This window comes from Sander lucioperca, chromosome 5 (genome assembly GCF_008315115.2).
Source record: "Sander lucioperca isolate FBNREF2018 chromosome 5, SLUC_FBN_1.2, whole genome shotgun sequence".
Taxonomy (NCBI): domain Eukaryota; kingdom Metazoa; phylum Chordata; class Actinopteri; order Perciformes; family Percidae; genus Sander; species Sander lucioperca.
The window spans coordinates 14,105,058-14,130,984 of record NC_050177.1 but is presented as its reverse complement, the minus strand read 5'-3'; the positions used below and the strand labels follow the sequence as shown (position 1 = coordinate 14,130,984).

At 42.7% G+C, this 25,927-nt stretch overlaps 1 protein-coding gene and 1 long non-coding RNA gene across 2 annotated transcripts in view; both read right to left on the bottom strand.

Annotated features, from left to right (window-relative positions):
* Positions 1-621, bottom strand: part of LOC118495010 — a 31,284-nt gene extending 30,663 nt beyond the window's left edge. The window contains exon 1 of the long non-coding RNA XR_004897305.1: positions 51-621. This is a non-coding gene — a long non-coding RNA (uncharacterized LOC118495010). The remainder of the gene's footprint in view (positions 1-50) is intronic.
* LOC116057179 (NLR family CARD domain-containing protein 3-like) overlaps positions 1-25,927 on the bottom strand; it is a 158,861-nt gene that overhangs the window by 48,994 nt on the left and 83,940 nt on the right. The window lies entirely within an intron of this gene.

Genomic DNA, 25,927 nt, shown 5'->3' with positions numbered 1-25,927 from the left:
AGCAGCTGGTGGTCCTGAACACGTGGCTGTTAGGATTAAGAGTTTATAACTGTTACAGTTAACCCTAACCAAACTAAACTCTTCTCCAACAAAACACATTTTTACAGTTTAATGAAAGATCAAAAATCAGATGAAGTGATACTTGCCAAATGTTTAACGTGGAGGAAACATCTGCGTCACAACAAGACAAAGTAAAAGTAAAAAAACTGCTGCCTCACAAAGAGCAGGAAGTACACCTGTGACAGAGAGAGGAAGGGAGGGGGAGAGAGAGAAGCTGCATTCTGTTCCACAGTGTTCACCTGAACACATCAGAATAATATCATATCAAATATTAAATTACACAGGGAACATTTTACTGCCCTGAGAACTCATACATTAATACAATATATCAGTTTATAGAGTATAGAACAGTGAAGCAATAAAACATAGTTTAACTTAGTATCAGATATAATTTAGTAGCCTACATCATAAAACAGCAACATAGAATATCAATATATGCTATAATACAGTTATACAGATCACCTTCAGTCCTGTCTCACTTTGTCAGCAGAGCTATATTTGACTTCTTAAATATGAATTTGGAATCCGCTCCATCATGGTTAGTATGGTTAGCTCTTGTTGTTAGAGTAGATGGTGATCCTGAACACTAACAGCTGTTTGTGTTAATGCTAACCTTTACAACCCTAACCTTAACACCCCTAACCTTAACACCCCCAACCATAACCATAAACCCCCTAACCCTAATCTTAACAACCCTAACCTCGAGATATACTTTATCATTTCTATGCTGATGACATCCAGCTGTATGTCTCTTTTAATCCTGAGGAGACTAACAAAGTGTCAGCATTGCTCAAATGTTTGTCCTCCATTAAGGATTGGTTGGCAAACAATTGCTTGCAGGTTAATGAAGATAAGACCGAAGTCCTTATTGTTGCTTCGGATACTACAGCCTCCAAGGTTGTTAAGCTTTTAGGGTCCCTTTCTTCAGCGGTGCAGCCCAATCTTAGAAACCTTCCAGGATCCAATTTAAAGTTCTTGTTCTTACATATAATACATTGCATGGACAGGCGCCTGTTTACAGATGTGCTCAAATTTGTTGGTACCCCTCCACAAAAAATGAAGAATGCACAATTTTCTCTGAAATAACTTGAAACAGACTTTGCTTTTGATTTTTTATTCAACATAATATTGTAAATAAGAAAACAAATGAAAATGGCATTGACAAAAATGATGGGACCGCTAACCTAATATTTTGTTGCACAACCTTTAGAGGCAATCACTGCAATCAAACGTTTTCTGTAGCTCTAAATGAGACTTCTGCACCTGTTAACAGGTAGTTTGGCCCAGTCTTCCTGAGCAAACTGCTCCAGCTGTCTCAGGTTTGATGGGTGCCTTCTCCAGACTGCAAGTTTCAGCTCTTTCCATAGATGTTCGATAGGATTCAGATCAGGACTCATAGAAGGCCACTTCAGAATAGTCCAATGTTTTGTTCTTATCCATTCTTGGGTGCTTTTAGCTGTGTGTTTTAGGTCATTATCCTGTTGGAGGACCCATGACCGGCGACTGAGACCGAGCTTTCTGACACTGGGCAGTATGTTTCGCTCCAGAATGCCTTGATAGTCTTGAGATTTCATTGTGCCCTGCACAGATTCAAGGCACCCTGTGTCAGGCGCAACAAAGCAGCCCCAAATCATAACCAAGCCTCCTCCATGTTTCACTGTAGGTATGGTGTTCTTTTCTTTGAAAGCTTCATTTTTTCGTCCGTGAACATAGAGCTGATGTGACTTGCCAGCTCCAGTTTTGACTCATATGTCCAAAGGACATTCCAGTCTGGCTTTTTTATGTTTTTCTTTCAAAAGTGGAGTCCTCCTGGGTCTTCTTCCATGGAGCCCACTTTTGCTCAAAAAGCGACGGATGGTGCGATCAGAAACTGACGTACCTTCACCTTGGAGTTTAGCTTGCATCTCTTTGGCAGTTATCCTTGGTTCTTTTTCTACCATTCACACTATACTTCTGTTCAATCTGGGGTCGATTTTCCTCTTGCGGCCGCGCCCAGGGAGGTTGGCTACAGTTCCATGGACCTTAAACTTCTTAATAATATTTGCAACTGTTGTCACAGGAAAATCAAGCTGCTTGGAGATGGTCTTGTAGCCTTTACCTTTACCATGCTTGTCTATTATTTTCTTTCTGATCTCCTCAGACAACTCTCTCCTTTGCTTTCTCTGGTCCATGTTCAGTGTGGTGCACACAATGATACCAAACAGCACAGTGACTACTTTTCTCCATATAAATAAGCTAAATGACTGATTACAAGATTGGAGACAGGTGTGATACTAATTAAAGAAACTAATTAGTTTGAAATATCACTATGATCCAGTTATTTATTATCTTTTCTAAGGGGTACCAACAAATGTGTCCAGGCCATTTTAGAATATCTTTGTAGAATAAGCAATAATTCATCTCTTTTCACAGCTTCTTTGCTTTATTCTATGACATACCAAAGGCATGCAAGTATACATGATAAAATAGCTTTCAATTTCATCACTTTTCAGGAGGAATGAAGCATTATTTCAATGAGCTGTAAGGGTACCAACAAATTTGAGCACGTCTGTATATTTCTGACCTGCTCCATCCTAACATCACTAACAGGTCACTCAGGTCTTCTAACAAGGGATTAATGGCAGTTCCACGAACCCGTTTAAAACTAAAGGTGACCGTTCCTATGAAGTGGTAGCGCCGATTCTGTGGAACGCCCTTCCTATTAACTTACATTCTGCAGTCTCGGTTGACGCTTTTAGAAAGCAACTGAAGACATACTTGTTTCAGCTTGCTTTTGTCTAATGTTTGTATTAGTATTTTAGTAGTATTATTGTATTTTAATCAACTGTCTTTTATGTGAAGCACTTTGTGACTCATTCTGTAAAAGGTGCTATATCAAATACATTTCTTACTTAAATTGCTTAGGTCAGATGATGGAGTTCTACTATCTGTCCACTAGATGGTGCTAACTGACCATCTAATGAGCTAAAGATCAGGAACTTGTACAGCAGCAGGTATCTCTCCAAGTGGCCTCTGTGTCACATATTACTTTGTACATTTAGCATTTAATAATTAATACCTTGATACTTTCTTTACACTACTTTTCCAATTGGGGACAAAAACCACGTCCCAAATTGGAAAAGCTGATTAAATTAGACTTTAGTCTGAAATATGTCCCAGAAAGTAGCATGTGTCAGGAATACGCACCAGCACAAGAACAAAGACTGAGAAAGACCTTCAAATTACCGACAGTATGAAGGAGGTCAGAGGTCACAGAGGTAGCAAAAAATAATTTTGTTTAGAGGATTTAAACACATAAGAGGAGATGGTAACCCCAGATTTATGAAAATCCTTGAAAACTAAAATCAATGATAATTTTAGATCTTAGAATTCTGTAATACTATTGCGGTAAACAATTTACAGTGAACCTCATCCACCTCAGGCTGAATACTGATGATGTTGAATGCAAAGGGGTAACTTTGGTTTTTTTTGATACACAGCATTTTTTGAAATGCCTTCCCGGGATGCTTTGCAGGCGCATTAAAGTCGCCCATAGGAATAAAGTGGAGAGCGGCGCAACAGAAATGTCGCACTGCCAGGTGGATCTGCACCGTCAGGGGCGGCTCGAGCCGTACCAAAAACGCGTGCATGCTAGAAATAGCAACGACGCCTATTTTTCACGCGACACGCAAGCGTGTTGGAAGCGTTTCCAGGCAAAATAGAATAGGAAAAGATGTTTATATGTCATTTTGACACAAATACATTTAATAAATGACATATTGATGTTTGAAAGTCTCTAGGTTTCGACATAAGCCGCTTTCCGACTGGAGGGATTTTTGCAGTTCCTAGAACATAACTTTCCTATAACCCTTTTTTCTCCTGTTCTGACTGGACCAATTTGGGGATTATTAAGTTCCTCTGACCGCAGTTCCTGTAACTCTTTCAGCTCCTACTTCAGGGCAGGGTCTTTTCCATTTTCTGAATAGTGACCTAGTCACGCCTTCACAGCGCACCATCTGTACAAGCCATGCCGTCTGTGTTAGCAAAACATACTTAAATTATTTGACTACGTGAATTACTACGAGAATGGATGGAATACTGAACTCTGAAAAGAGGACTGATGTGGAGGTGCAGGCGCTGCTGGCCATGTACGCCACCAAAGAGGTGCAGAGGGACCTGGAAGGATCTACAAGAAAACATTAAAATCTTCAGGAAATCTCCAGTGAGCTAGTACAAATGGGTGTTTGTATGTGGCGCTAAAGTCAAGTGACAAAGCTATAAAGACCGTCTCCGTGCTTGCGTCACTCCCTTATCCCTCCTACCAGTTCCTATGGCCACTTGGCCAGTGGGAATGCAAATTGAAAAACTGGTTTTGGGGGAGAGTAGTTAGTAGAACTGTTTAGAAGTGGACTGTTCCTATAACTACGTTCCTGTAACTACTTGGTCGGAAAGAGGCTTTAAATGCAGACATAAATGTAATTTAAAAAAATAATTATCGATTTTCAAATATTGCACCTGTCAATACAGAACAAAATGTAGCCTATTTTGCCATCAATACTGCCGACGTTGTCATTGCTGTAATCAAATCAGTATATAGTTATGTTTAACATGAATTATACTACTGCTTATTTCATTTTATCAAAGGGAAACATACATCTGTACAGACAAGGCTAGCAGCAGCAGCAGCAGCGCCGCGTCAGACACGTTTCTGGCGTGTAAAGACAAAGAAAATGCCACGCAGCCGCCACGCAACTGACATGCAACAAAAAAAACCTTGCCACATCACCTAAGGTTTCCTTCACACCTGAGCAGTTTGGTCCATTATAAATGAACTCTGGAGCGTTTGGTCCGATAGTCCGGTTGGTTTGGGGCGGTGTGAAAGCTCATCTGAACTCTGGTCCACTTGATAACGGGGGTCTCGGTTCTCTTCCAAGTGAACTAGAGTTTGGTTCACTTCAGGTGAGAACTAGACTAGGTAAACCCAGCCCCATCTGACGGAGATTTGATTTCACCCTGTTCAATCTTAAAAGACTGAGCTTGGTCTGGTGATAGCCAGACTAGTTGAGAACGTGATCCGACCCAAACACAGGAAGTGGACCAAAAACAGAGCATTTACTAGCCTGCAGTTTCCACCTTTCACACAGTTTACAGACTTAAATATCTGGTTTAAGGGATGATAACTTTCAGATCCATATGTAATGCATGTGCAGGTTAGTTCCTCCAGCAAATGTGAATGCCTGAAACTCGTTTCTCAGCAGGCGTTTTTTTCAATTTACAGCGTTAAAATTCATTTGTTTTTTCTAGCGAGTCAGCTTCCAGTAATATTACAGTTAGCTCCAAACAGTGGCCTAGGTTTTAACAGACACTCTGCTCCAACTCCTCTTTAACACAACTAAAGACATTTAATGATACAGCCAACACTGTCAGCTGCTCATATTGTTCACCTTCCTCTAAAATATTACAAACACTAAAGCAGTACCAGAAAACCCAAGACGTTATAAATGTAGTGGAGCTTCATTATTTCTGAGTTTCCCTCTGATATTCTGTCCAATAAACAAGCGACTGGTTCCACCACGTGACAGAGTTTGCTGCGTTTGATAAAGTGCAGTGTGACGCAAACCAAACCAAATGAAAAATGCAACAATGTTACAACTTTATCCCCAAATTCAAATAATTATGAGGTACACTTTCCGGATGCTTGCTCCCTTGGTTCCTCCAAGTCAGAGTTTATCAGTTCAAAGTTTAAAACGAAAGAACGTCACCACCTGTATGTCAGGAGGGGAAACAACAGATACACATAAAGTTTATTAATCAGTTAGTGGTGGACTGTAACTGAGTACATTTACTCAAGTACTGTACTTTACTTACTATTTTCCCCACTACATCTCAGAGGGAAATATTGTACTTTATTGGCCTCTAGCTCACCCAGTAAGAGCATTTTCCCCATGTTGGCTGAGTCCTGCAGCTGCCCAGGTTCGAATCCAACCTGCATCCCTTTGCTGTGTGTCATCCCCCATCTCTCTCCCCCTTTCATGTCTATCCATTGTCACTATAATAAAGGGAAAAGCCCCAGTAAAGTACTTTTTAAAAAACAGTTGTGTTCAGCTTCATGATATCTTTTTTGTCTGTCTGCCTGCCTTTCTATCTACATGCCTTCAAAACTTAAAATGTTCCGCATCTTTCATTCATTAAAAATCTTTTTTACAACTTTTTGAAAATGAAAATGACGCGAGGAACTGTTCAGTGACACACATAACAAACATTGTTTACTGCAGCATCACAGCATCTTACTGAGGTATCAATAATCACTGAAATAAAACATACATAAGCTAGCGTTAGCTCAATTCAGTATCAGGACAGTCACTTAACTTACTGTTAGCTTGACCGGCCGAGTGGGTAGGGAAATGCATGGTCTTTGGTGTTTTTTGCCCCCAACGTCTCCTCCAACGCAGCACTGCAATGGTTATGTTTAGGGTTAAGGTTAGGGTTAGCTGCCTGGAAGGTGCCGTTGGAGGCAAAAATCACCATCGAGTGAAATGCACTCCCTCTAGGAGATAACAGGAGGTCTGACTGCCTAAATCGGTACCTGCCGGGCCGCAACTCGCCACGGGCAATTAAAGAGGAGTCTTTTTATATGAGAAAAACGGACAAAGAAATACACTAGACTCAGAACCGAGTCGGCTCAATGAGTATCTCTCTCTGGCTGTGTGAGGTACTAAGTCCTAAATCCTTGCGCCTAAAGCACAGGGTAACAAAGCTGCCTTTGCTGTTTGCAAAGCTTCTCTATTTATGTGCAAGTTGGGTCACTCTGATGAGGCTTCGTATCACTTTTTCTTTAAAAGCCAACTCCCTTTATGCCTTCCCCTCAATAACCCCCGCGTCTACTATGCCCTCTTCTGATGTACAGCAACACCAGTTACTATCAGCGGAGCGGATGTTTTGGTCTATATTAAAAGGAGTTATTTTTAGGGCTGTCAAAATAACGCGTTCATTTCGATTAATTAATCTGAGAAAAAATAACGAGATTAATCCATTCCATATTGACGTTTGCATACAGACAAAAATCTGGTGCCACTGATATGTCTGTGCTTCTCTCTGATGCTCTGAAATAGACAGGTAACACAAACACCGCTGCATGTGACGCTTAATACATCCATGCTGACGCTAGTTAACACTATACTCAACAGCAGCTGACGTTAGCCTACTGCCAGCTAGTTATCACTACACTCGACAGCAGCTAACGTTAGCCTACCCCTAGCTAGTAGCTGGATTAAACACGGTTAAAATGCTGACAGCTAACGCTAAACGGTGGTGTAAAGTTCAACTGTGTTTTACTGTAGAGGATTCGTAATTTTGCCACTGGTATGTAACAACCTGTAGCTGCCGTCGGAGAAACAACACAGACGGTGCGTTCAATGAAACTGGTAAACTACATCCTAGTGGTGCATTTGAAGTTATTGTAAATGTCCTTTTCCTATCTGGTTGTTGTCTTTGTCGTTCAACAGCAATTTACTAGTGAAATAAGTTATTGTTATTGTTATTGTTATACATTATTATTAAATCATTTAATTTTGACCATATGGCCTTAGCAATAAACAAGCCGTTCTTTAATGTCACCGACTGTTGTTTAGTACCCTTTTTTTTCTTTTCTTTTTTTACTTTCTTAAAAAGTATCGGTTCAGGCACCGTTAATTATGTATTCGATTCATTTCGATTAATTAATCAGAGTATGTAATTAATTAGATTAAATTTTTTAATCGATTGACAGCCCTAGTTATTTTAGATACTTCCCTGTTTTTTAGTTTATTAGAGAGACACACACGCCCGTATCAAAGGGCCCTCGCTCGGGTCAGGGAACCCAGAGGCGAGGCAAGAGGCTTTGATTAACACCCTAGATGTCCCCTACTCACGAGCTTTTAACCCCCTGTGTATAAAAAATACTGCCCGAAGGGAGCTTCACAACCAAATGATTTGTATTACTACTCACGGTTTAAAGGTCCCATGGCATGAAAATGTCACTTTATAAGGTTTTTTAACATTAATATGAGTTCCCCCAGCCTGCCTATGGTCCCCAATTGGCTTGAAATGGTGATAGGGGTAAACCGAGCCCTGGGTATCCTGTTCTGCCTTTGAGAAAAAGTAAGCTCAGATGAGCCGATCTGGAATCTTGCTTGTTATGAGGTCATAACAAGCAAGGTTACCTCCCCTTTCTCTGCTTTGCCGGCCCAAAGAATTTGGCCAACCCATGAGAGAGAGACATCATGGCTTTCAAATGAGCAAAGTGGCAGTTGGTCAAGGCCACACCACCCTCCCCCTCCACCTTGCCCCCCCCCTCTCCTCCTCAATAGCTGCAGACACAGAAATGGCACATCCTAATGAAAGCTCATTGTGGGACTGGCTCTAGTGGCTGTAATTCTGCACCAAGGCTGAATTTCGGGAAAGAGACATCAGATACAGTATTAGGGGACCATTAAGGCCTATATAAAAGCATCCAAAAAGCAGCATGTCATGGGACCTTTAAGGCCGCTCCTCACAGGATCACCGAAGGTTCAAATCCGCTGGAAATGCACTCCCCGATGAGGTAATAGGAGGCCTGCCTGTCAAGATCGGTCCCCGCTGGGCTGCAACTCACCACAGGCGGTTAAAGAGGCATCTGAACTGCCCCCTCCGGGGGTTTCCCCCTCCCTTCGGCAGGGATGAAGAAAAAGTCTTCCAAAAAGGCACAAAAGATTGACATGGTTTTTTTTTTTGGTTCCCTAGTTCAACTCAAACTCAGGTATTTTTATTTTAATTGAAGCAGAAAGTTAAAAAAGCAAATAAGCTAAACTAAAAGAAAATGAACAAAAATGCACTAAGTCCCTAACAGAGTAAATTCAAAAAAAATTTCCTGGTCCCCCAGTGAGGTGCCTCTCGGCCCTCCTCCTAGGTATCCTGAGATACTTTGATCTCTGGTACGGCCTGGCATGTACACCACCACTCCAAGACGGGGCATGTGAACGTTACGGTCCGGACGCAAGAAGGGGTCAGGATACAGGTTCTCTGTTTGCAACAGAGCCCGCTCTATATCCCCCATAGCTTTCTCGGTGCAACAGACCACCCATTCACAGTTCCCGTGTTTACATAGCAGTTTAGCCAACGCCCGCACACTGTCTTATTGTAAGTACTGAAAAATCCCATCACCAAACAGGGTAATTACCCTATATGGATGTCTGGTAGTTAACACTTCCTCTTGCATTATTCTATAGAGATATAATTCTTCACTTTTGCTATAGAACGCGGACCCTGACCTATCTGAGTCATTTTCCCGCTATAAGAGCAGTGTAAAAATAAAATGACCTGCACTCAAAACCAATCTGATTCTATGAGTTTCCCTCCGAGTGCTGAGAGGTATAATAAATCTTCTAAGTCCTGCTGCCCGAAGGCACGAGATACCCTATTCTGTCCCTAAGTGCCATGCTCAGAACCGGATAGGCTCGATGAGTGTTCCCTCCAGATTAGAGGCATTGAACCTTTGTGCTGTGAGCACGAGGAGTCTGGTCCTGCCCTAAAAAAGAGGTGCTTTGACTTGCAAAGCTTCTCTTTTTATACACAATTCATCCCCCTCCCCTCATAGATGCAGCTCGGGGGTGTTCCCTCTAATTTCATATTTTTTGCAAGGCAATACACCAAAAGCTTACAGGAAACACACCACGTGCCATACAGGATAAGCAGCTGGGGTTCAACAGTTTGTGGACGGCCGACTTCCTCTCACACTGCTCTGCACAAACTGTCAGTTCTCCTCACTTTAGTAGCAATGGAAAGATGTACTGAAGTACTTTCCGCTCAACCAACTGCATTTCTCTAAAGCACACTATCTGTCCTGTTATAAATGCAATACAGATTAATATGTTTTCAAGCACTCACACAGATTAATATATTTTGAGCAATAATATAGTTTTAGCTGTTTTTGGGATAATACATTCTATGCAGCAATATAGTTTTAGCTGTTTTTTGGGTTTTCAACTGAACCTCCGTTCAACAACTCCCACAGACACAGCAGACTTTTCCACAAGCTAAGGCAATAGTCACAGCATGCTATCTGTTTTGTATAATGCAGTACAGATTAATACATTTTAAGCAGCAATATAGTTTTAGCAGTTTTGGGGTTTTCAACTGAACTTCCGTTCAGCATCCTCCTCTCCTTTAAAAATGCAAAAAGTTGTAATGTTCAGACTTTATTCTGGTCCAGGATGATCGCCAATGGGTCCTGGTTACAGTCTGTGAGTATCAGGAACTTGTTGCTTGTTGCAGTAAACACATGCCAGTGTTTGTTAACAGGGATGCATCCTCCTTCTTCAGCAGAGAAGTCAAAGTTCATTGTCTTCAGATGAGTGGACTTCTGGGTGAAGTAATCCATATTCTCTTGGGTGGGGGGAACCATCCAAGGGTGTTGGAACTGTCCAAGCCTCACATGGGTGAAGCGTTTCCACATATCTGGATTCCCAGTTGCTTGCGGGTGAATTTTGGTTTTCTTCCATCTTCCCCTCACTTGACCACATTGGTAGATTTTGAAGGCTGGTCCTTCTGGTTCCTGGGGTCTCCGAGGGGTAGAGGCCGAGACTGGTGCAAGAACAGGGGTCTCTTCAGACCCCTCTGGTTCAGTCTGGGTACCTCTGGACACTTTGGCAGAGGTAGTAGAGGGGGCTTGAATCTGTTTTTTCCTTTTGCGTTTCTTGGCATATGGGTTGGTTTCAGGTTTTTCAAGGACAGCAGGCAATTGCGAGGGGGATAGAATAGAAGAGGAGGAGTTCTGCTCCAGTGTTGGCTCACCTGCTACCAGTGCCGCTGCGGGTTGTTTGCTTTGGGCCACCGCCTGAATGGGTTCTTGGCCTTGGTCGATATCTTCAAAGGCGGTGTGGAGTAGCTCATCTGGATGCCCTTCACCGTTGTCACTGGTATCTGGCCTTCCATCCTTGGTTGGAGTAAGAGTTTACAAGTGAATATCCTGTGGCTAGTAATTTTCCTATCTTTTACTGAGCCTAGTTGTCCAGTACGGATATGGAAAAATATCGACTGGGGACCCTTGTCCGGGCCCCCAGTCGATAGTTTTCAGAAAATGGCATGGTTCTATTATATTATTTCATTACCCCTTCCTTGGTTACTGCCTATATTAGGCATCGCCCTTACCCTCCTTATTGGTAGGGAGGTGTCTAGCGGTCTTTCCACTAGGTTATGGAGGTGTTTTACACCTCGGACACGTCCATTAATAATTCATAATGTAAGGTAATGCAGAAGATGCTTACAGGAAAGTAATATGTGTCATACAGGATATGCATTTAGAAATCTAACATCTGTGGTTGAACTACTATGGGTTTCTTCCTCTGTCAGTACTTTACATAAGCTGTAAGTATTTTTTCCACAAGCTAATGCAATAGTCATAGCATGCTATCTGTTTTGTATAATGCAGTAAATATTAATACATTTTAAGCAGCAATATAGTTTTAGCTGTTTTTGGGGTTTTCAAATGAACATCACTGTTAACGATAAATCCTCCAGGGACGCTAAAGTTAGCCATGGCGTTCCACAAGGCTCAGTGCTTGGACCAATTCTATTCACCTTATATATGCTTCCACTAGGCAATATTATTAGGAAACACTTAATTAACTTTCATTGTTACATGGATGACACCCATTTATATCTATCAATCAAGCCAGACAGTTATCGCTACGTCTCGTTTGGACTACTGTAACTCTTTGTATGTTGGATTGGATCAGTCATCCCTATGTCGGTTACAGTCAGTCCAGAACGCAGCAGCTTGACTTTAAAAAATAAAGGTGACCGAGCCTTTGCAGTAGCTGCACCAAACCTCTGGAATAGTTTACCAATTCATTAAAGAACTGCTTGGACCGTTGAAATGTTCAAGTTCTTGCTTAAGACCCACTACTATTCGTTGGCTTTGAATTCAATTTGAGGTTTGATACCTTGACCATTTTTATTTTTTTGTACTATTGGTTAGTTTGTATTGTGTATTGTTTGTGTATATTATCACTTTGTTTAGTTTTTTAGCTTGTTAAGCACCTTGGTCAACTACGGTTGTATTTAAACGTGCAAGTGCAACATTGATGCTGTCATGCACGCGACATGCAACTTTGCGAGGGGGAGGGGCTGGAGGCAGCTGTACAAAAATCACCATTGTTTGGGAAGACAATTGAATTCAGATTTTATCTACCTGGCCGGTGCGCCCAAGTAGAACCAATGTATGGGAACTTTGCTTCTAACCTCAGTAGTGTGGACGTGAGGTGTAAACATAGCATTCATTTTAAAAATGTTAAATAGTGTTAGGTAGCCCCCCAGACTTACAGAAATGGATTGTTGACAAGTAACTAGGGATGTAATGGTATAAAAATTCAACCTCACGGCTATAGTGACCAAAATTATCATGGTTTTTGGTATTATCGCGGTATTTTTAAGTGTGTTCAATATGTTCAGAAAGCACTGATAGGCCTACACAAGCTGAAATTGTTTCAAAAAGTGTAACAGTGGTTATTATATCACAAAAGATATAGGCTATAGGCTTGTAATAACTATTGAAAACTGGCTGCTGAAACACTGGCCCGCTGCAGGGTGTCAGGTAAGAACTTGAACCAGAGATGTCTGACATTGAGATCCAGGAAGATTTATTTACAACTCAAACATGAAATTAACTATGAAGTTGCTGGATATCTGCACATTTTTTAACAGCAAATTGAATGCCTTTTAAGACCTTTTTTAAGTCTTCTAAAACGAAAATTTAAGACTTTACCACGACAAAAAAAACAGGAAAAAGTTCAGCGCGATATGACGCAGAATGGTGTGGCGAAGCGTAGCACAGCACAGCTCACCAGAGCCACGCTCAAGACAAGTCACAGGGACACAACAACTTTTATACCAAGTGCTGATTCGCCTTACAACCATGACCAGTGTTAGGCGAATTAATTCCAAAATGTAATCCATTATTGATTACTAGTTACTGTCATTTGAGAGTAATTAGTTATATTACAATATTACTGTCTCTGAATTGTAATGCTTCACACTACTTTTGCGTTACTTTTGAGTTACTTTCACTGAAATTATAGTGGAAGTATGACTTGTGAATTTCACCATGGGATCAACAAAGTCTCATCTTTATCCTCTTTAATACATCATAATTTATTCATATTATTAATCTGAAGCTGCAAAGTAACTAAAGCTATAAAATAAATAGTTAAGTAAAACGTACAATATCCTACTTGACTCTGAATTGTGGTGCACTAGAAGTAGCCTAATAAGTAGGAGAAAATGAAAATACTCAATTAAAAGCACATAACAATTGAATCAAAGTAGTCTACGGTATAGTTACTTTCCACCGCTGATGAAATGTAATGATATTACATGTAGCAAGACTAAAACGAAGACTAAACATTACATATGTTTTTATCTGTCAGTTGCTCGGGCACATTGCTGTCGGCACTGACAGGACACAGATGTCGTCCGTACCATCTCTGGTTCTGACCACGGGAACAGTGATGGGACAACTCGCTTCAATACAGCGTAAAAACACTCCTGCAAATAATGTCAATGTCGCAAATGTATTCGTCTCTGCAGTCATTTCAACCACCAAATCCAGCAACAGGAAATAATACATGCAGACTTTTTTTCTCTGTGCCGAAATATTTTGCGGTGAATTCTTAAAAAAACAAAACACCACTAAATGTCGGGTTAATTGCATTGTAACTCCCATTACTAAGATTGTAACGGGTATAATATTACCTAAATAGTATAAGTAATGCTTTATATAACTGCGTTACAGCAAAAAGGAATACATTGCTGTAAACGTGTTATTTAAGACTTTTTAACGACCCGAGGGGACCCTGAGTTGTATTTGACGTTACATGTGAAGTTGGATGTGTTTCTGAAATATAAGCAAATAATAACGCACATTAATAAGCATCTGACTTACTATGAACATTATTTACCAAAACTAAATGTTATAGCCACCAGCATATAACAAGAAACAATATTAAGAATTACATTAATTTCTCTGTGATAATTAACATAAATGTAACATATTGCTCAGTAACACAAACTGAGAATAAGCCACATCTATTACAGCACACATTTCCATAATGGAGTAAACAGTGTAATGCAGCTTTAATAGCTAAGCATGTGGCTCCACAGGCTAGTCTGTTTACTGCTGATTGCACGTTGCTAGCAAATTGCCCTAACACAACCAGGATATCAACACGTGGCTGCACAACTAATATTAAACAATCTGCACATCTATCAGCTATGCAATAAGAAACATAGCAACAGCAATATTATCAAAGCTATAATATATCTCTTTCTCTCTCTCTCCAAATGTCACGTCGTAACACAGGCTAAACTTCCACATCGTAGCAGAACACTTACTGAAGATAACGAGGCAGTGAAACCCATGACAGTTTAGCAAGCTACAGAATAGTTTTAACTTACGTTCTGGGCTACACACATCACTTCAACAAGTCCAAAAATGGGTAGGAATGATAAAGATAAAAAGTCTGTTAACATGCTGCTACATTCTGTCCCCTTCTCCTGTCTGAGGCAGTGCGCCCGAGCGGCAACTTCAGCAGTCTCAGATGTAATTGTTACCGTCAACATTTTTACCGTGGTTTACCATTGCACCGGTAATTGATACATCCCTGCAAGTAAACAAATGGCTCAGAATTACATGGAATCAATGTGTTGTTAAAGTGGTATTGTACAACAGTAGAATGTATAAATCCAGGATAACCGATAAAGCCAGGCTTGACCTAGTCTGATTAGCGCATCCTTGCGTTCTGTGTTTCACGACGGCCAAGCCAGGCTGAGGAGGAGAGACTTGGTTGTTTAACAGCAATTTACTGGTGAAATAAGTTATTATTGTTATGTTATTATTACATTTTTAATAAATCATTTAAATTCCTCCCTTCTTTGCACTGATCTGAAAAATGTATCTGATCTGTGACTCAAAACCGTGATCCAAACCGAATCGTGAGTTTGGTGATCCATTGCACCCCTACTATTTTACATGTATGTATATGCATGTGCATACTGCAATATCAAGAGTCTTTTATATGTAAATCCTAAAAGACCTTTGTGAAACCCTCTGTGTGCATTCATTAATATTGAGATTAGATTTATAGGACTCTTCAGTCTGGAGTAACCACTTTCCTTCACTCACCTCCTCCTTCTTCCTCTTGCTCCCTCGCTCCTCTGAGTCTCCCGAGGCTTCACTGACAACTTTCCTATTGCCCACCTTCTTCTTCTCCTCCTTCTCCTTGTGTTTCTGCATGTACTCGGTGATAAGGTCGAGGTCCAGGTTGTCTTGAGGCTCCCATGTGTTATCCTCACTGGAAAGGTGAGTGCAGACAGAAGAAAATCTCCTCAGGCTTTGTTTTTAGGCAATACATTCTCACTCTAATTGCTAATTCGTATTATTCCTTTTTTCTATTGTCATTTTGTAAGGTTATTTGATGGTCTGCAACTTAGTGTCAAAATAACAATATATGCAATATATATATATATATATATATATATATATAGAGAGAGAGAGAGAGAGAGAGAGAGAGAGAGAGAGAGAACACCAAGTATTAATATTATACTCATACTTACTCTGAGAACCCCTTCCATTTCAGCAGAAACTCTACTCTTCCCTTCACCACTCTGCGGTCCAAAACCTTCTCCACCTCATACTCCTCCTGTTCCTCCTCTTCCTCCTCCTCCTTCACTGCTGCAGCTGCAGGAGGTGCTGCAGGCTGCTCCTCCTCCTCGGCCTTCTTGCCCTTCTTTCCTGCTACGGTCGCCAGCTTGACATCTGCTGAGGGCTCTTTTGGTAGACCCAAGGGGGAAATATGCAGAGATAATGATATAATGGTTAGAATAACTAATGGGAGGTGGGAGTGAATTATAGTTTACCATGTTTTACTATATTAAAATGTTCTGTTTGAATGGAGAAAATGCAAGGGCTGATGAGGTGACAAATCCATAGGACTTTAGAGTGTGAAGTATCTCCTGCATTAAAACTGAAATAACTACTAAAATGTAAGCCACAAAAATCATTAACTGGAGCTACAAGCTACATGCACAGTAGCCTCAATCAATGACAGTTAATTTACCAGAAAATCACCAGATGTTCCTCGCCTTGCAAAACTCAGTTCGTTTCGGGAAACAACAACAAACTTTGAGCTAGCGAGCTACACGCTGAAAATGACAAGTTTTGAAAAATGTTTTGATCGTGCAACAAGGCAGGCCAGGGGGCTGTTTCACAAAAGCCGAACTTATAAATCCAGGATAACTGATAAAGCCAGGCTTGACCTAGTCTAACCTGTGCAGCCTGGCTTGGTGTGTTTCACGAAGGCCAAGCCAGGCTGAGGAGGAGAGACTAGGTCGAGTCAGGCTGAAGTAATTCAGATAGATGTGCGTTCACGGCTTTACTTACCAGACCGCGAGGTTGATAACAGATTTACTGATGCTAAAATGGAGAAAACGCATTGTTCATACTTTATACAGAGTGAGCAGCAGCTTCTTGTGGAAGTATGATAACGTGAAACACATTATTTGTGAAAAAGAAACACGGCCGCTGTAATGAAACATTGAGAGAAAGCGTGGCAGACGATCACGGACCGACTGAATGTGTAAGCAGCCTAAAAATATACATTAACTGACCACTGCTCTGAACTGAAACCATCATAATCATACCATTCAAGGATTAGGTTACTAGTTATTTGCACAAATTAACCGTTGTACTCTTTGCCTTAAAAGTAAGCAGAAGATAATGTTACTCAGGAAATTTACCATGAAGTTCATTTTTCTACACTAGAATATGATGCATAAATATCTCTTTCACTCCGTTTCTCCCTCTCTCTCTCTCATGGGCTAAAATATAAATGACCTAAGTCATATTAACTTCCACTGCTCGCTTTTAATGCAAAGTGTTCAACTGTTTGTTTTTGCAAATGACAAGTGACTGATGGTTTCAGTCAAGAGCAGTAGTTCATAAATGTATATTTTTAGATATATCATTCAGTCGGTCCGCTATTATCTGCCACGCTTGTTCTCACGTTTTTTTATTTTTTTTTATAGAGGCTGAGTTTCCTTCTCTACATATTATATGATTTGCTCCCTCGTATATATGGACATAGAACAGAAAGACACTGAAGACATTGGACTCTAAAATCTACAAACTATAAAGAGAATTAAGTGATAAATATAATCACACTGTAAACATGAATGTAACAGAGTATATTCATCAGTTATTTCCCCCCCCCAGCTAAATATAAGGTCAAAAACCATTGAGGTGTCCTCTCCCTGTTGTTACATGAAGGTACAGTAGTCTACACTATATAGTTACTGGTCCAGTGAACTAAGACTATAATTTGGGAGGATTGTACAATTAGGATGTTCTTAAAAATGTACAATCCTCCCAAATTATAGTCGTTAAAGAATACAAAAAAATTAATCAACTAAAATACTTTACGGTGCATTGGTATAGAAACACACATGTACAGCACTTTATATATTGCCCTTAGTAACTGACTTCATTTAAAACACATTTGGCAACTTTATCAGCCTTTTCTAATTATCTCAACAACTGCAGTAATATATTCATCAAACTTCTAACAACAATATGAACAGCAGTCTTCATACAGCAATATAACAGTAACAATGACTGTCACATGAATAATATATAATTATAATGATAAAACACAACTTTATATAATAACAGTACTTAACTGAATAGCAATATGCACATGTTGTATTTTAATGCAGGCAGATAATAATAATAGTGTAAAAGCACTGCTGAGTGAAGAGAAAAGGCTCCAGGATTTGGTCAGGAGCAGGCTAGCTGTACAGAATAAATCTCCATGGTAACTTATCTGCCTCTGCTTTTGTGAAACCAAGTTAAGGCTAAATTGAGCCAGGATAACAGGAATATCCCGGCTTAATCCCTTATCTTGGTTTTGTAAAATAACCCTCTGGTTGGATCTTTTTGGTTAATAATTGTAAAGATTTACAAAGAATATGTTTAACGTTATGCCATTTAATATCTAACTGGGATGTTTTGGGACTGATTGTGGCAGGATTGCTGCAGGTGAAGTAATGTTACACAGGGTGATACACTGGTGAGAGCAAATTACGTTTAACCATGTATGCAGCTAATTTAAATAGCTCATTTTACCATATTGTGTGAACAGTTAACTTCATTTTCTATTACATGTGGCCAGGGCTTGGGTACCGTTCACATTTTTACCAGTGCCGGTGTTGTGCCGAAAAAAGACTGCCTGCCGAAATACGACTGCACACCGCTACAGGGCAATGTTGGTCATGTTGTCTTGATATCCAAACCAAGAGTAAATAAAATGTTATTTAAAAAGTTAAAATAACTTTCCCATTTTTGAGCGGGGAAAATTTGTCACGAGTTTACACGAGAAACAGATTGGACATACATTAGATTACATACATACACACATTAATAGGACATTGCATTACATACACACACACACACACACACACACACACACACACACACACACACACACACACACATTTATCATGGATCAAGACATACAAAGGTATTCTCCAATACTTATTAAGTGGTGAGTATCCAGAGGGATACTCCAGGAACGAAAAAACTAATTTTCGTCGGAAAGCCAACACTTTTGATGTGTAAGGTAAGAAGACATCGCACATACGTATTTCGGCAGGCAGTCTTTTTTCGGCAGCGGTATATGAGACCTGCTGAAAAGTGACTGCCCCCCCCTAACTCAGGACAGCAAAGTCCGACAGTCACCCAATTTGCTATACTTGCATGGTATGAGTGAAGTCCAAGCAAGTCCTGAAAAGTTTGTCTTTGTCAGCCTTTGCAATCCTGAGTTATGGGGGTGCAGTCCTTTTTTGGCAGGGTTATATGGTACATTTTATATACAGAACGGACACAAAGCAACACACGGGTCTGACATTTGGGGCTACAATAAAAACATTTGTGGCTGAAGCCCTTCAAAAATGACCTGGTTAATATTGGTGCACATAACTATTTAGACTGACCAACATTGCCCTCTAGCGGTGTGCAGTCGTATTTCGGCAGGCAGTCTTTTTTCGGCACAACACCGGTACCGATACTTGAAATTTGGTTCCGGTACCCAACGGTACCTTTTTTCGGTACTTTCCCTTTGTAATAACAAAAAAATGCATTTCAGTTGTAAAAATAATTTCAAACCTATTTATCCTAGAGTAACTTCGCTCCGTCCGCACCTCTGTGTGTGTGTGTGTGTGTGTGTGTGTGTGTGTGTATATGTGTCCGCTGTATTCTGTACCCAGAATGTATATGAGAGAGAGAGAGAGAGAGAGAGAGAGACAGAGAGAGAGAGAGAGTGAGAGAGAGAGAGAGAGTGAGAGTGAGAGAGAGAGAGAGAGGGAGAGAGAGAGAGTGAGAGAGAGAGAGGGAGAGAGAGGAGAGAGAGAGAGAGAGAGAGGGAGAGGGAGAGAGGGGAGAGAGAGGGGGATAGTGAGAGAGAGAGCGAGAGAGAGAGAGGGAGAGAGAGAGAGAGAGTGAGAGAGAGAGAGAGAGGGAGAGAGGGGAGAGAGAGGGGGAGAGTGAGAGAGAGAGAGAGAGAGGGAGAGAGGGGATAGAGGGGGAGAGTGAGAGAGAGAGAGAGAGTGAGAGAGAGAGGGAGAGAGGGGAGAGAGAGGGGGAGAGTGAGAGAGAGAGAGAGAGAGAGTGAGAGAGAGAGAGGGAGAGAGGGGAGAGAGAGGGGGAGAGAGAGATATGTTTTGGTCTATTTAAAAGGAGTTACTTAGATACTTCCCTGATTGCTAGTTTTTTAGAGAGACACACACGGCCTTGCTAAAGGGCCCTCGTCCAGATCAGGGAACCCAAAGGCGAGGCTGGCTATTTTTTACCCTAGACATCCCCAACTCACTATCTCTTGTCCCCCTGTGTATGAAAAGCACTGCCCGAGGGGATCTTTACAACCAATGATTTTTCTTAGGTACTCACGGTCAAGGCCGCTCCTCACAGGGTCACCAGAGATCCCTTCCTTCTAAAGGACACCTGCTAGCCTTCCTTGGTCGCCGATCTGAGAGAGGTCAGGTGCTCAGGGGCTCTGACTTGCCGAGCTGGTAGGGAAATGCACTCCCACTAAGAGATAACAGGAGGTCTGACTGTCTAAATGGGTCCCCGCCGGGCCGCAACTCGCAACGGGTGGTTAAAGAGGAGTCTGAGCTGTCCCCGTGAGGGGTATCCCCCGCCTGGCCACGGGGGTAAGAAACCTGTTCTAAAGAATCCCAAAGAAACACAAAACTCGTGAGGTTTTTGGTCTCCTAGCTCAGCACGAGCTCAGGTAGTTTTATTTATGTAAAGAAAGGAAAGGCTATATTAAGGCAAAGACCTAATGCACTAGGCTCAGAACCGAGTCGGTTCAATGAGTATCCCTCTGGCTGTTGGAGGTACTAAATCCTAAGTCCCGATGCCCAAAAGCACAAGGTAACCTAGGCTTATTTTAAATGCTCAGAACCGGGGTCGGTTCGATGAGTATCCCTCTGGCTGTTGGAGGTACTAAGTCCTTGCACCTATAGCACAAGGTAACTAATCTATCTTTTCTGCTTGCAAAGCTTCTCTATTTAAGCAGAAATTGCCTCACTCCCCCAGACGCAGCAGGGTCTGTTCTCCATAACTTCATGTCCTTATAAGGTAATGCAGGAGACGCTTACAGGAAACTCACATGTCATACAAGATATGCAGTTAGAACTCTAACGTTAATGGTTGACCTACTTATGATTTCCTCTTTTGTTAGCGCTCTACACAACCTGTCAGTACTTTTCCACTGGCCAAATGCTACAGTCAAAGCATGATATCTGTCTTGTATAATGCAATACAGAGAGAGAGAGAAATAGGGAAAGAGAGAGAGAGAGAGAGACAGAGGGAGAGAGAGAGAGAGAGAGAAAGAGAGAGAGACAGAGGGAGAGAGAGAGAAAGAGAGAGGGAGACAGAGACAGAGAGAGAGAGAGAGAGAGAGAGAGAGAGAGAAAGAGAGAGGGAGACAGAGAGAGAGAGGAAGACAGAGAGAGAGAGAGAGAGAGAGAGAGAGAGAGAGAGAGAGACAGAGAGAGAGATGTTTTTATTTTCAATAAAAAGACGTTTCTTTTTTACCATAACATCATGGTTTTTCAAATGCACAAAAAAAAAAATATATATATATGTATTAAATATATAATCTCATAGAAACACAGAGTGAAAGATGAGCTCTGAACACAGCCGTGGTGAAACACCACTGGTCTAAAAACTGCTGCATGTCCTTCATCAGAGAGAGAACCTCAACTCTCACTCTGGCTTTCACCACAGACACGTACAGCTTTGTCAGCTCTTGTCCACACACATTTTCTATTTTGTTTTTTTTCTGCTTTTATAAATCGACAGTTTGGCCTGACCAACAATACAATTTAACAATTGCCACTTCTTTGCATTTTGTTTTCTGTAGCCAGCACCAAACATAAAATCAGTCTCTGTAAAATCCTCCCCACAGTCTAAAAACACAGTTTTTAAAATGTTAAAGGTAATGTTAAGGTAACAGTGAATGATGGTTTCAGACTGTGACGGTCCAGGTAACAGTGAATGATGGTTTCAGACTGTGACGGTCCAGGTAACAGTGAATGATGGTTTCAGTCTGTGACGGTCCAGGTAACAGTGAATGATGGTTTCAGTCTGTGACGGTCCAGGTAACAGTGAATGATGGTTTCAGTCTGTGACGGTCCAGGTAACAGTGAATGATGGTTTCAGACTGTGACGGTCCAGGTAACAGTGAATGATGGTTTCAGTCTGTGACGGTCCAGGTAACAGTGAATGATGGTTTCAGTCTGTGACGGTCCAGGTAACAGTGAATGATGGTTTCAGACTGTGACGGTCCAGGTAACAGTGAATGATGGTTTCAGACTGTGACGGTCCAGGTAACAGTGAATGATGGTTTCAGACTGTGAGAGTCCAGGTAACAGTGAATGATGGTTTCAGACTGTGAGAGTCCAGGTAACAGTGAATGATGGTTTCAGACTGTGAGAGTCCAGGTAACAGTGAATGATGGTTTCAGACTGTGAGAGTCCAGGTAACAGTGAATGATGGTTTCAGACTGTGAGAGTCCAGGTAACAGTGAATGATGGTTTCAGACTGTGAGAGTCCAGGTAACAGTGAATGATGGTTTCAGACTGTGAGAGTCCAGGTAACAGTGAATGATGGTTTCAGACTGTGAGAGTCCAGGTAACAGTGAATGATGGTTTCAGACTGTGAGAGTCCAGGTAACAGTTCAGTGGAGGCTTGTACACCGGTGTCCTGTCTTGTGGCAGTCTGTCCTTCCACACCATGTCCTTCCTCTCACTCATCTTCTTCCTGTGTGTAGCCAGAACACGGTTTTTATACAAACCTTTTGCAGTTTCCATGTGAAAATCAGCAGCAGTGTGTGTCTTCTGTTGTGCTGGTGAGTCAGTGTGGTTAATTAAAAAAACAAAGTCCGGAAAAGGGTCTCCAGAAATGGAGGTTTCGGTCCCATTAACATAGTCTCGCAGCATCTCTGTTTCTTCACTGTCCAGTCTTTTATTCCACTCGTTCAGAATGGTTCTGGTCTGGTGAGACAGAGGGAGGGAGAGAGAGAGAGAGAGAGAGAGAGAGAGAGAGAGAGAGACAGAGAGAGGGAGAGAGGGAGAGAGAGAGAGAGAGAGAGAGAGAGAGAGAGAGAGAGAGAGAGAGAGAGAGAGAGAGAGGAGAGGGATAGAGAGAGAGAGGGAGAAGAGAATAGAGAGAGAGAGAGAGAGAGAGGAGAGAGGGAGGGAGAGAGAGAAGAGAAGAGGAGAGAGGAGAGAGAGAGAGAGAGATGAGAGAGAGAGAGGAGACAGAGATAGAGAGGAGAGAGAGAGAGAGAGAGAGAGAGAGAGAGGGAGGAGAGAGAGATATAGAGAGAGGAGAGAGAGAGAGAGAAGATCGAGAGAGAGGAGAGAGGGAGAGAGAGAGATAGAGAGATAGAGAGAAGGAGAAAGAGAGAGCAGGGGAGAGAGAGAGGAGAGAGAGAGAGAAGAGAGAGCGAGAGAGAGAGAGAGAGAGAGAGAGAGGAGAGAGAGGAGAGAACGAGGCGAGAGAGAGCTAGGAGAGAGAGGAGAGAGAGAGAGAGAGAGAGGGGAGAGAGAGAGGGGGAGTGGGAAAGAGAATGAGAGAGAGAGGAGAGAGAGAGAGAGGAAGAGAGAGATAGAGAGAGAGAGAGAGAGAGGAGAGAGAGGGGGAGGGGAAGAGAGATGATAGCTAGAGAGAGAGAGAGAGAGAAGAGAGAGGAGGGAGAGGGAGAGAGAGAGGAGAGAGAGATAAGAGAAGGAGAGAGAGAGGAGAGCGAGAGATAGAGCGAGAGAGAGAGAGAGAGAGAGGAGAGTGGTATCTAGATTTACACATTAGACTTAAATTTGCTATATGAGTTGGAATTCCTATGACTTTACAACCCAAACCTGTTTCTAAACACAAAAAAAAAAAACAAAAAAAAAAAAAAAAAAAAAAAAAAGACAACAATTGCAAACTGTTCAAAATTAAAGGGGCCCCCTAAGACGAATATAATTTTGTCAGGATGGTCATGACAGAGACAGAGGGAAGAGAGAGAGAGAGATATAATAGAGAGAAGAGAGAGAAAAAGGAGAGTTAGGGGAGAGATAGATAGAGAAGGAAAGAGTAGAGAGAGCGAGAGAGAGAGACACGAGTGAAGAGAGAGAGGAGAGAGAGAGAGACAGAGAAGAGAGAGAGAGAGGAGGCGAAAGAGAGAGTGAGGGGAGGGCGAGGAGAGAGGGGAGAGAGCGAGTAGAGGAGCAGAGGGGGGGGAGAGCGATGGAGAGAGTGAGAAGAGGACGAGAAAAAGCGTGAAACGGGGAGCGAGTGGGAGCGGGGGGATAGGGGGGGAAGGGAGACGGGGATATACGACGTTTATAGATATTCAAAGTGCGATACGGGCAGTAGGAGTGGGAGCGGAGCGCAGGATCGGGTGAGAGGTGAGATCCCTGAGAGTGGTCTCTTCGGGACGAGCGGTGAGAAGTGCGAGATAGGTTTAGAAGAGGGTGCAATAGCAGGGGGGGATCGTTGTGTTGGGAGATATAGGGAGAGAGATGGGATAGAGCTGGGGAGTGATAGATGGGGAGACGGGGATGAATGTAAACCCAAGGGGAGTGGGGTTACGGCACGACAGCAGGGAGGTATATCAGTAGATGGAGCATCACAAACGTACAAACAGAGGTTGGGACCCGGGATAAAGGGGTTGGAAGGGGGTCATAAGGGAGTGAGAAGACTGAGCTTCCGCTTGGGAGAGGATAGGGGAAGTAGAGGGCAGCAGAGTGTTGTCGCCAGGAGTAGAGGAGATATTTGCTCAGGGCAGGATAGATGGGAGGCATGCGGGTGAGAACAAAGATGTTGAGAAGAATATGGCAGCGAGTGAGCCGCTTGTTTGATCACCCAGGTGAGGTTGGAGTCCGCTTCTCCTTTGCTCGGCCGCCTCGGCTTTCCCTCCGGTTGCCATCCGCCATTGTTGTCGGGTCGAATGCCGATTTTCTCTACTGTTTCTCTCCTNGGGAGAGGGGGAGGGAGAGAGGGGAGAGAGAGAGGAGAGGGAGAGAGGGGGAGAGGGGGAGAGAGAGGGAGAGAGAGAGGGAGAGAGGGGGAGAGAGAGGGAGAGGGAGAGAGGGGGAGAGGGGGAGAGAGTGAGAGAGAAAGAGGGACAGGGAGAGAGGGGGAGAGGGGGAGAGGGAGGGAGAGAGAGAGAGGGGGAGAGAGAGGGAGAGAGAGGGAGAGAGGGGGAGAGAGAGAGAGGGAGAGGGAGAGAGAGGGAGAGGGAGAGAGGGGGAGAAAGAGTGAGAGAGAGAGGGAGAGAGGGGGAGAAGGGGAGAGAGAGGGAGAGGGAGAGGGAGAGAGGGGGAGAGGGGGAGAGAGAGGGAGAGGGAGAGAGGGGGAGAGGGGGAGAGGGGGAGAGAGAGAGAGAGAAAGAGGGAAAGGGAGAGAGGGGGAGAGGGGGAGAGGGAGGGAGAGAGAGGGAGGGGGAGAGAGAGGGGGGGAGGGAGAGAGAGAGAGAGGGAGAGGGAGAGAGAGGGAGAGGGAGAGAGGGGGAGAAAGAGAGAGAGAGAGAGGGAGAGAGGGGGAGAAGGGGAGAGAGAGGGAGAGGGAGAGGGAGAGAGGGAGAGGGAGAGAGGGGGAGAGGGGGAGAGAGAGAGGGAGAGAGAGAGAGGGGGAGAGGGGGAGAAAGAGTGAGAGAGAGAGGGAGAGAGGGGGAGAAGGGGAGAGAGAGGGAGAGGGAGAGGGAGAGAGGGAGAGGGAGAGAGGGGGAGAGGGGGAGAGAGAGAGGGAGAGAGAGGGGGAGAGAGCAGTGTTCAGATGTCCACCCCCTGGACCAGCTGGCTCGGAGGTACATGGAGCTAAAGTCAGTCAGTAGTAGACAGACAGGTAGAGAGAGAGAGACATGTACACTGAGCTAAACTCAGTCAGTAGTAGACAGACAGGTAGAGAGAGAGACAGGTACATTGAGCCTCAGAGCCACCACAGACACAATCCTCAGTCTTCAATCAAAAGATTTGAAACTAAATTAAAAGACGAGTATACAGAACAATGGCAAAATGAAAATAAAATACAACACAAACTTCTCTGTTATCAATCCCTGAATCGAGATATCCAATTGGCCGAATATCTCAAAACAAAAAATCCAAAAGAAATACAAATTTTAACAAAATACAGAGTCAGTGACCATGAGCTGGAAATTGAAAGAGGTAGACATTTAAAAGTGTGGAGACCAAGAGAGGAACGAGTCTGTACACACTGCCACCAGGATATCGAAACAGAACTAGAAAATGCATTTCCTGCGGAAAATGCGTGGGA